Genomic DNA, 12,605 nt, shown 5'->3' on the forward strand with positions numbered 1-12,605 from the left:
AAATTGAAAAGGGCTTTCCAAGCCAAGTCCCTTAAAGGTAATATGAAAAAAAGGTAACATGAAAAGTCAGCAAGAATGCTACTCAATTATCTCTCTGTACTAAGGCTGCCAAATAGCCTTCAACAAATTGAAGATGGTTACAGTTGATGCCGGCAAATGGACTGAATCTCGCTCAAGTATTTAGAGTATGAAATGGTATGAGACAGATGGCGTCTTGCTGCCGAGAGGCAGAAGATGTCATTTCGGCTGTGAATGGGACGGAACACTGAAAAGCGCACAAAGCCACAGAGCAACAAAGAGCCACAGTTACGGAAGGAAACAGAAATAGCCCTTGCTGTGCATTCGTTCCATGCTGTCATCTAGAACATCTTCACCATAGTTCCTGAATGTATGATGGCGGCTTGATGTTCTGCATGTAAGATACTTTTCCTTCGTTCGGTGTGTGGAACCAATGCCATTGTCATGGTGAGCATGGATCATTTTCGACGGTCAGGTCGGGGTTTACTCGCTGTGAGCTTAGTCTCCCAGGTTTCACATAATAAATAGCACCATTTACAATACATTAACACAGGCAGGAGTCTCTGTACGTATGGCCCTGTTCACCTGACCGAGGAACATAGTGTAATATGTTGTATTACCTGTAATATATCTTCTCTCATCTAAAATATATCATCCATAGGTCCGTCTGTGGCGTAAGGGGAGTTATCATGTGATATCACACAAAAAAAGCATTGACCAGTTGGGCTATTCAGTACCTCATTGTTATGAGTGAATGACCCTCTCTTCACACAGGTGGGAACCTCCAATGGAACAATTTGAGGCATTTTCCTCCAGCAGCCCTGGCATGGAGAGGCAAAACACCAATGCCCAAGCCCAGAATGGAGAGACCAAGCTGGGAGAAATAACCTCTCAGCTTGGCCTCTCTGACTCCCGTATCCTTCATCTCCTCCAGTCGACATGACTCAACCTCTGCTGCACCCACCTCGCAGGCCAGCAGCCATTACCGTAACGTAGAGGTTTGAAACAGGAGATGATAGACACAGGCGCTGTCCGCCGCCAACGCCTCACACATCCCTCCTCCTCGGCATTCCACACCATTACTCGCTGATCTTGGCCGCTCCTTCCCTCTCTGTTTTTTTTCCCATTCCTCTGTATGTGCTGTAAAAATATATAAATATCTGCAGGCGTAAGCCACAACCAATAAAACACACCGGATGAGAAAGAGTGTGACAGACGATCACACCATTTGAGGAGTGGGAAGCAAGATTTATTCCCCTGTTAAGGTGGCTTAAGCACTGGAGCGATGCTGTGGAACAATAAGGCAGATGGCCATACATCGCTGTGGTGTGGTGTTAGGCAGAGTGTTTTAGAGAAGCAGGGTGTACGCCCACAAGCAGGATTGTTTCAAACGTCTGCACCCTATTCAAGTTAGGAACATTGACCTTGTACTAAGCATTATAGGGCAAAGCAGTGACTAGGTCTATGGACAAATAAAATCAAAGTTTAACAACAGTAAGGAATAAAATAGAGTCCAAAGTGTTTACGACCATAGAATCCAATTACTAAGGACTGTCACATAATAAATGCATTATAGACTATTGAAGGTAACGCAGATTCGTTCGCTTTTAACTTTGCTGACAACGAGACAAAGACACAGAACGTATCTTGCTGCCTGTCTCTGAGAGCAGAGAACCAGCTGCTGCTTGACTGCCAATGTGAACGTTATCACCCAGTTGATGTCAATTAGCCGCTAATACCTTCAGATCAATTACATATGCATAAATTAACAGAACATTGCATTAAACCCAATAAAACAAAGGGCTGATGAGCTGCTTTGATCTGCCATGTGTGACTCTGTTGTGAGGACCCTGGCAGGTGGCCGAATAGCGCCTGACGGACAAGCTAGCAGCGCCACCGAGACCCGACCTTGCCCGGCCATGCAGAAATGTTTTCAAATCCATTCTCTATTATCTCCCCACAGAACAGAACTGCAACTGCCACTCTCTGTGGCTTCAAAGCACCTCACCACATCAAAACATTAGCTAACCGTCACTCTTCTTTACCCTCCATGGAAAATGTGAAAATATGACAACAGTCATTCTACCACAATGGAACAGCGGAGAAAGAAAAGCTCAAATTCATGATAGCTAGGCTAGTGCTTGGGTTGACAGACAGCACGTTCACTCTGCGCACAGCGTGGTGACTGAAACACAAGCTGGTTTATGTGGGGCAAATCTAGGCTAGGCTAAGGCTAGGTTGAGTGATCGCACACCCGTCAAGCAGCTAGCACGCTGCATGAGTAAAGGCACACTGATGAAAGGTGGAAAATGTAAGAGCAGTGTCACTAATTGACCTGACATGCACCTCAGTGTTGCTCAATGGGGACGAGGAGCGGCTGGCATGGCCTCCCTCGTGTTGAGTGCAGAGGGACCAGCTCTCTGTCAGGTGGCTGAGGAAAAGAGGAAAAGGAGATGGTGGAGGAGGAGGAGGGCCGGGATTGTGTCTCCTTCTCTGTTCCAATTCGGAACGTACCACTCAGCCCCTCTGTCCCAGGGGTGCTGTCCCCGAAAAGCAGCTAGATCTCTCATCATCAGTGCATGGCAGCATATCTCTCTAAAGTGCTGGGATGGATGGTACAGAACGGTACTTTAGATTACTCTCGGATATGGGAGAATATCAGCATACCATCAAACATGACATACAGCATTGCAGCTGCACCGAGGCAAAGTGCAACTGAACCATCACAGGAATAGCTAACACTTAGATCACTTTGAATCCCAAGTTTTGAGCAGATCAGCCCCTCTCAGAGTCTCACTAATTAGCATTTTGGGGCTCACCCCTGCCACGTTAGTAACATGATGACTGTGTCTATATCTATCTACATTTAGTAAAAAAATCCCTCTAGGATCAAGCAATGAGATGTCATTATGTTCCCTTGATTTAATACAGTGATGTACATGTATTTTACCCAGCAGCTGGGATTGATTTCGAGGTTCACCCAGATTCACTTCTTTATCTCTGAGTGAGGGTGTGAATTCCCTATGCCACTTTTACATAAATGATGCAAACCATGCAGAGGAATTTGTACTGCTAAATGCTACACTGAAAACAATACCATACCTCTTCTCGGTGGTTTTTGTTGTGAAACTCCAACACCCTTCGAACCGCCCTCGGGGGGAAACACCCCAAATGCATTTGGGCATGTTAAAATTCAGAAATGCAGAGTGGAAAATAAATGACTCGATGTGGTTAAGAGCAACGTGGTGCTGTTATGGAGGACGTACAATGGAGTACCTTGTCACCTACTATAACGTCAGCGAGGACATCTAGTGCCATTAAGAACTAAAGCTCCCATCTCTCTCTTTCCCCAGTGATTGGTGTTCTGGAATGTAACATGGACTTCTGTCATGTGGATTCTGCCTGCAGCAAACTGACATCAGCCCAAGTCATGAATGAATGGATGAAATACGAATGTGCACTGAGTGAATGCACACACAATGCACCCCAAAAACACACAGACAGGCACACGCATCTCACTTATTTAAACAACAACTCCGGGAACAGCTTCATCTCACATTCGTCCTTGTAAATACATTTATGAATTAAATTGAATTTTTCATTTTTCATATTTTCATCGGTCAAGTGCCTGAAACCAAAAGCGTGCGAGCTCCCCATCTAACTTACAAAACAGGCGCATAAATCATGCAGTGACCTTTCAGTGTCGGAACAAGTGGAGGACATGGTTTAGATATCCGTAGGCCTCGCTCCCTAGAGAGTGTGTGTGCTTACACGGTAATAAGCTACACTCCATTCCCAAGTTTCCTCCCTCTCTCTCTGATGTGTGTCCCAAATGGCACCATATTCCCTAATAGTGCATTACTTGCATTACTTTTGACTGGAGCTCTATGGGTACCTGGTCAAAAGTAGTGCACTACATGAACAGGTAAATAGGGAATAGAGTCCCATTTGAGACTCCACAGTAGCATGGTGCCAGGCCCTTACAACAAGCCCTTAATAATCAACAGGGCCACATGGTGAAGGACGACCCCCACAGCGGAGGTCTGAGAGGAGAGGGGAGGGAGAAATAAACTTTCCTCTGGGCCTACCATTCGTCTACCAGTCTTCTAATCAACCCCCCCAATGTCGTATGTCCTCTATGCCCAAGCCACTCAACCCCCCCCCCCCCCCCCCCCCAGTGCCCCTATACTATCATTCAATCACACTCACGCTAACAAGTACAGCACTTCTAAAATGAAGGGTAGCAAGATAGGCCCGGTTGTAACTAAGTGTTGAACACCTAGTCCCTACTTGACTGGACATCACTTGAATATTGATTGCATACAGCAACAATCACAATAAACAGGCTAGTGCCAAATTTGGGACCGTCTAGTGCATTATCGCCACATACAAACACATACAGTAGAATATCAACAGGTTCATTGACTTACTCCCTATCCCCCAGCCACATGTGGCATGGTGTAATCACAGCACTGATAACCAAGCCCTTTAATCATCGTACATCACAATCAGGACGACACATCAACATGAATGAATAGTCATTGTTGCAGAGAGTGCTATGGAAATAGCTCATTTCCTCCCTGTTGATTCTGTGCATTGTGTAAATACCATTAGACACATGCCCAAAACATCATTAATCCTGTCTGGGGAAATCATCCTCACGTTATTTCAATTTCCTAGAATAAGAGCTGTTTTCACAGAAGATTCATTAATCAATTGCATCTCATTATCCCCGTATGGATCTTTCCTGTGGCATTATTCCATCGCCATGGCGCCATGTGCATGGAAGGAAAAACAGTATCGGATTTCTTCACATTTCATCAGAGAGAGGTTTATCTTGGGCTCTTTCCAACATCGCCCTGCAGTGTGTTTCTGCGTTTCTAATAGTCGACATCATATCTGAAATTATGACAAACAATTATGTTCAACAAGAAATGTTTGTCAGCGTTGTGAGTCGAGTTGGCGGAAGGTTAATTGTCTGTGTTTCTAAAAATAAAAAAAAACAGGAAGTGAAGACACTCTGTTTACGTTAATACGGTTTGAAGACTGTGCTCAGAGTTTTTATGCAATTAACATTTTCCATTACCTTAAACCTTGTTAGGTCATGTTTTGATATTTATGAATTTCATTAATAAACCCTTATTTTAATGGTGGCTCACAGGCTTATAAAATGCGAGGCAGACAGCTAGATGAGCAGCCATATCTAACATTCATCATTAGTTATTTCACTTAGTCAAGCAAACAAAACATAACATAGTCACAATACTAACGAGACCGTCAACCGTTTTTTTTTTCCTGACGCCATTTTAATTATGAAATGTTGTGTGCCATGCCTTTAATGATTCTGTTTTAATGGAACTCCAAATTAATTGTGTACCCTGGCACTGCCATAGCACATTAAAACACTTCTGGGAATTACTATAATGAAGAATCAATGGAGCAACACATTACGTCTAGATGTTCATCGATACGCGCTGTAAACATGGAACAGGGGTGCTACTTGTGAATTCAACTCATGGTGCTGTTCAGTGATCAGAGTTGGGGAGATGTGAATGCTCATGTGCATCTGTGTGGTGTACAAATGAATCACTATTTAATCTGGAGCATCCCATTTCTAAATTATGACCGTAGGGAGCGAGTGACCACATTTCACCAATTAAATGTTTGAGCAATATTTTTGAACGCTGTGAAAATTATGGCAATGAAATGATACCAAAGAACAGACAGGGTATGACCTTCAAAACTACAAAAGCAGATCTCAAGAAATGGAACTAATTCAAAATTCTAATTGTCGATTGAATTAATAATCATCTAGTTCACTGATAGAAACAATAAATGACAGAAAGTATGTGGACACCTGCTCATCGAACATCTTGTTCCAAAATCATGGGCATTAGAATGAAGTTGGTTCCCCTTTTGCTGCTATAACAGCCTCCACTCTTCTGGGAAGGCTTTCCACTAGATGTTGGATCACCGCTGCGGGGACTTGCTTCCATTCAGCCACAAGAGCATTAGTGAGGTCGAGCACTGATGTTGGGCGATTAGGCAGTCGGCATTCCAATTCATTCCAAAGGTGTTCGATGGGGTTGAGGTCAGGGCTCTGTGCAGGCAAGTTAAGTCCTTCCACACCTATCTCGACAAATCATTTCTGTGTGGACCTCGCTTTGTGCACTGGGGCATTGTCATGTTGAAACAGGAAAGGGCCTTCCCCGAACTGTTGCCAATAAGTTGGAAGCACAGAATCCTCTAGAATGTCATTGTATGCTGTAGCGTTAAGATTTCCCTTCACTGGAACTAAGGGGCCTAGCCCAAACCATAATAAAACAGTATTCCTCCCCCACCAAACTTTACAGTTGGCACTATGCATCGTGTCAGGAAGTGTTCTCCTGGACAGATTTGTCCGTTGGACTGCCAGATGGTGAAATGTGATTCATCAATCCAGAGAAGGCATTTTCACTGCTCCAGAGTCCAATGGCAGCAAGCTTTACACAACTCCAGCCGACACTTGATATTGCGTATGGTGATCTTAGGCTTGTGTGCGGCTGCTCCGACGAACAGTTCTTGTGCTGACATTGCTTTCAGAAGCAGTTTTGAACTCAGTAGTGAGTGTTGCAACTGAAGACAGTCGTTTTTTACGTGCTACACGCTTCAGCACTTGGCAGTCTCGTTCTGTGAGCCCGTGTGGCCTACCACTTCGCGGCTGAGCCGTTGTTGCTCCTAGACGTTTCCACTTCACAATAACAGCACTTACAGCTGACCAGGGCAGCTCTGGCAGGGCAGAAATGTTACGAACTGACTTTTTAGAAAGGTGGCATCCTATGACGGTGCCACATTGAAAGTCACTGAGCTCTTCAGTACGAGCCATTCTACTGATAATGTTTGTATATGGAGATTGCATGGCAGTGTGCTTGATTTGATACACCTGTCAGCAAGGGGTACGGCTGAAATAGCCAAATCGACAAATTTGAAGGTGTGTCCACATAGTTTTGTAAAGTGTATATCCTGTGCTTGGCTGTGTCTGCCTGGGCTGGCACATTTATGCACATATTTCCTCCTGTTAAGGGAGTGAGAGCCCATTTGAATTATCATACCATCCACTTTGGATTGTCAACTATGAAAACAACATGAGAGGCGGTGAGACGACAGCGGCAGACTAATCTAAAAGTGAGCTTGTCTGCCTGCGGCGTGGAAAAAAACCCCATCTGAGATACAGATACAGAGGTAGAAGCCAAGGAAAAGAGTGGAGGAAGGGATAGATGGAAGACGAGAGAAGGGAGGGGCTCTCTTAAAAAGCATTACATTGGAACTTGGAAAAGAAGCTACCTTTGTAGCATCCACACATATTTCATCTGAGGGGAAAAGAAAGGCCTCCTCAGCTTATCAGGGTAAGCCAATCCGCTGCAGCGTATTGCTTCCATCCAACAGGCTGTCACAGATCATATTAGTCTGTGACCACAGCTTCTTATTTCACGCCGCCCCACAGCAGAGATTGGATTCCCTGCCATTTAGGACCACGGGAAGCAAAAGAGGTTGGAAAGTTTCCTCCTGCGTGCGTCGGCACACACGCTAATGCTGCATCTTTTTCCTTTTGGATGTAAATAGAGCTGTAGATGGGGTCCTGGCTAATAGTAAAGTAGGTGTGTGTGTGTGTGTGTGTGTGTGTGTGTGTGTGTGTGTGTGTGTGTGTGTGTGTGTACCCGTATGTGTGAATGTGCATCCGTTTCTACCTGAAAGTCATAGAAAAGCGCTGCAGGGGTTGATGGGTCACTTTATACCTCAGGAGAAAATTGAGGCAGGAAGGAAGTCATCTTCCAAGTCACCAGCAGGCCAAATCGGATTCCTCCCTGCAGGCGTCCAATGGCTATTTTCAAGACATCTTTCCCAGAAACGACCCCTCTCAGCAGCCACAGACAGACCACACCAGCTGAAAGATGACACACCGAAGTGAGAAATCAGTCACTCAAAGTCAAGAACCAATTTCACTCATGGGACATGTTCTACTTTGTACTGAGTGATGCAATTGCTTTTGAGGTTTCTTCTTGCCAAAATGACATATTCCTTTTAGAGGAACACATGGCCTGAAGCTATGTCGATGTGTACTAACACAAAACTGCAAATATGCACAGTATATCATTTGTAGGAACTGTGTACCATATTCTGTAATTAGACCATCAAAAACAGCAGCATATGGCAGTGCTGCACGAGCACCAAAGAACTTAAAGCAAAAGTATCAGTTCCCAAGACAGTCTACAGGATATCTACGTAAGATGACGCTTCACAAGGGAACACTGTGACCTTATAAGGATGTTCACATGCCTGTTGATATGCTTTCTTTAATCCTGTTTCATGCCCTCCTGAAGCTAGAACTGGCACAGTCCTCGCCTCAGACACTTCCACCTACGACCCATCTTCAACCTATCAATCTGGAACAACACTGCTTCCCAGCCTCCTCCTCCAACTTTCACTCTGTCCTGTTGCACCTCCTCTGGTTTATGATTTTGGTGGCAGGTAACCTAGTGGTCAGAGCGTTCGGGCCAGTAACCGAATGGTCGCCTGTTTGAATCCCTGTTGACGTGCCCTGGAGAACGGTGCTTTAACTCCAATTGTTCCAGGGTCGCCGTTGATAACGGCTGGCTGTGACTCCACTCCAAACGCCCAATTCATGCATGTAATACAAGCTTGTACATGGGTGAGATAGGACAAATATAAGCACCACATTATTATGATTTGAACTATCGCACCATTTTTAAAAGATACTTCAAGAATATCTTACAATCTGACCCTATAGCTCTTATAAGCGGTGAAAAATAAGTGTTTGAATTCAATAACAACTTTGCCACCAGAGACTCCTCCATTGTCTTTAAGGATACGTGGGGAATAAATGGCAGACTCAAAGTCATCTCTTAGCGATGATAAGTGTGACTTTCAGGAGCCACTCGGTAGACCTGAAAATGTACAGCGGGAGAGATCGGCCCCTCTGAAGAAGACAAAACAATTTGGAAGAATATCAATGACAGTGGTACTGAGGCGCTGGCTCCCCATTTTGTTGCATTCGACTTTCAGTGAAAGGGGGTAAAGAAAGGGGAGACAAACGAGAAAAGAAATCTCCTATTGACACCGTGCAAATGCTTTTTTACTTCACCCTGGCTGGCTTTGACAAAAAGGGGAGATTTTTATTAAAAGCACTGGCTTTCTATCCCCTGTGTCACGAGTCTCTCCTTACAGGGAAGGATCTCTGCAGATACAGAGCAGCCCCACTTCATTATTTTCAAGGAGCTGGCCTGAAGAAGCACACTAACAGAAACACACACAGACAGAGACACGCACAGACAGAGACACGCACAGACAGAGACACACACAGACACACACACATTTTTATTATTCAGGGTCTATGACAAAGAAACTGTGAAGAGTTGTGCTTTTGTTTTGCTGACAGTCCTGTTTTCACCTCTTCTCCAGAGTGGCTGATTTTAAGACAAGTGCGCCATTTAGCTTCATTGGGTGTTTGGTGAAGGGAATGGTTCGCTAATGGAGGGGCCTTTCAGCCTTGGTTTGTTACAATCTGCTTGAATTAGTGTGTGTGTGTGTGTGTGTGTGTGTGTGTGTGTGTGTGTGTGTGTGTGTGTGTGTGTGTGTGTGTGTGTGTATGTGTGTGTGTGTGTGTGTGTGTGTTCTGGTCCCCACTTGAATGGTAAACAAACCAAAATTGGAGCAACCGGGCACATTTTATTAGTCCCCACAAGGTCAAATTATATTTCTAGGGGGTTTAGGGTTAAGGTTAGAATTAGTGATATGGTTAGAATTACGTTAAGGGTTAGGGTTAGGACCTAGGGTTACTTTTATGGTTAGGAGCTAGGGTTAAGTTTAGGGTTAAGGTAAAGTTTTAGGGTTCAGGTTAGGGTTAGGTTTAGAGTTAGGGAAAATAGGATTTTGAATGGACTGAATTGTGTGTCCCCACGAGGTTAGCTGTACAGTACTGTGGTGTGTGTGTGTGTTGGTGCAGTGATTTTCACATACAGAATTGCCTTCTAATATGCCCCAAAATGTACATCAACCTCGGAATCTGTCAATGAATGTAAAACGTAACTATGTATACTGAATAAAAATATAAAAGTAACATGTAAAGTGTTGGTCACATGCACAAAAATGCACAACATGCTTATTATTTTTTTTTTTTACATCCTGCTAGTGAGCATTTCTCCTTTGCCAAGATAATCCATCCACCTGACAGGTGTGGCATATCAAGAATCAGATTAATTTTCTTCATATTAGCCATAGCCAGTAGAGAAACAAACAAATTCTTCCTCTGTATAGTTTTCTGAGTTATCGTTCTTGTATTTGTCAAATGCAGCAATGTATTTAAAAGGGAGGTTATAGTATGCGTTGGGGAAGCTGGGAAGCTGGGTGTTATCGCTGGTGAAAAACCTTTCTTCCACAAAACACGATATCCAAGTCAACTCCTCCACAATGTCTCAGTTACGCCGAAACATGCCGAAACTGTTGTGGTGTGGAGAAACCCCACTTTCCTCCACCGCCGTCATCCCTACCATCCATCCACCCACCCAGGGAGCTTAGTCAAAGTGTTGTGCTAGCGATTTCTAAGGTGTTCAGCCTCCCTGACCCTAAACCCCCAGGGATCTACACCGAGCTCCAACTTCCAGCCAAGAGCTTCATAGAGGGAACAAGGAAGTTTCCCAGACTCCACCCACACCTGTGCGTGCATCACTCTCTCCAAGGTCTGCGGGACTGAAATGGGGAGGACTGACAGTCAGACACGAAGCAAACAAGTCAGGCCTCTTGCTGATCAATAGCCTATCTTTACGACCAGCCCGTTTGTCACAGTGTTTTCCAAGGCGGCTTCTGTGGAAACAACGAAGCTGTGGATTTGTTTACAGAGAAAGACAAATAACGGGTGATAACGCTGCCAAAGTAACTCCGTGTCTGTGGGGGGCGATGAGAATTGTCTTTGTTCAGCCAAAGGTAATGTTACCTTTATTTAACTAGGCAAGTCAGTTAAGAACAAATTCTTATTTTCAATGACGGCCTAGGAGCAGTGGGTTAGCTGCCTGTTCAGTGGCAGAACGACAGATTTGTACCTTGTCAGCTCAGGGGTTTGAACTTGCGGGTTACTAGTCCAACGCTCTAACCACTAGGCCAACCTGCCATCCCAGGCAGAATCTAAGGATCTGGCTAACACACAGGTCTCTGGGTGAGGTTCTGTCTTCAAGTCTCCAATGAATGATGAAGTCCCTTCCATCTTTTTGTATTACAGGTTATGGACAGGTGCAGTCAGGTGTCAGAAGGGGTGTAAGTGCATGACACTCTCTCCTGAATATGAAATAGTTTGCCTCAACCCACGGGTCCAGCAGGCGGAGATCAATAACTACAGGCAGATGAGAGATGCAGGATGGTACTCTTTTCATGCCCCTCTGTAGACTACTGACCGATTCCAAGCTTCCTCCAGAGAATGCTCTGCGTTGGTCAGTAGACTACAGAGTGATATGAGAAGGGTGCAAATTGCTGAACTTCTGTAGATATTCGAAATAAAGTGTTTTAACCTCTCTGATCTCCCCATCCCGGATCCGGTATCAGGAATACAGACTCAAGCTCATTACCATAACGCAACGTTAACTATTCATGAAAATCGCAAATTAAATTAAATATATATGCCATCTCTCAAGCTTAGCCTTTTGTAAACAACACTGTCATCTCAGATTTTCAAAATATGCTTCTCAACCATAGGAAAACAATAATTTGTGTAAAAGTAGCTAGCTAGCGTAGCATTTAGCGTTAGCATTAGCGTTAGCATCCAGCACGCAACATTTCAACAAAAACATAAAAGCCTTCAAATAAAATAATTTACCTTTGAAGAACTTCTGATGTTTTCAATGAGGATACTCTCAGTTAGATAGCAGATGCTCAGTTTTTCCAAAAATATTCTTTGTGTATTAGAAATAGCTCCGTTTTATACATCACATTTGGCTACCAAAAAAAACCGAAAATTCAGTCCTCAAAACGCAAACTTTTTTCCAAATTAACTCCATAATATCGACTGAAAACATGGCAAACGTTGTTTAGAATCAATCCTCAAGGTGTTTTTCACATATCTCTTCATTGATATATCGTTCTTGGAAGCATGGTTTCTCCCCTCAATCAAATGGAAAAGTACAAGCAGCTGGCAATTGCGCACCGAATTCCACGCAGGACACCAGGCGGACACTTGGAAAATGTAGTCTCTTATGGTCAATCTTCCAATGATATGCCTACAAATACGTCACAATGCTGCTAACACTTTGGGGGAACGACAGAAAGTGTAGGCTCATTCCTTGCGCAATCACAGCCATATAAGGAGACAATGGAAAACAGAGCTTCAGAAATCTGCTCATTTCCTGGTTGACGCATCATCTTGGTTTCGCCTGTAGAATGAGTTCTGGGGCACTTACAGACAATATCTTTGCAGATTCTGAAACTTCAGAGTGTTTTCTTTCAAAAACTGTCAAGAATATGCATAGTCGAGCATCTTTTCGTGACAAAATATCGCGCTTAAAACGGGAACGTTTTTTATCCAAAAATGAAATAGCGCCCCT

Source organism: Oncorhynchus mykiss, chromosome 15, assembly GCF_057628025.1.
Source record: "Oncorhynchus mykiss isolate SJ-2025 chromosome 15, ASM5762802v1, whole genome shotgun sequence".
Classification (NCBI taxonomy): domain Eukaryota; kingdom Metazoa; phylum Chordata; class Actinopteri; order Salmoniformes; family Salmonidae; genus Oncorhynchus; species Oncorhynchus mykiss.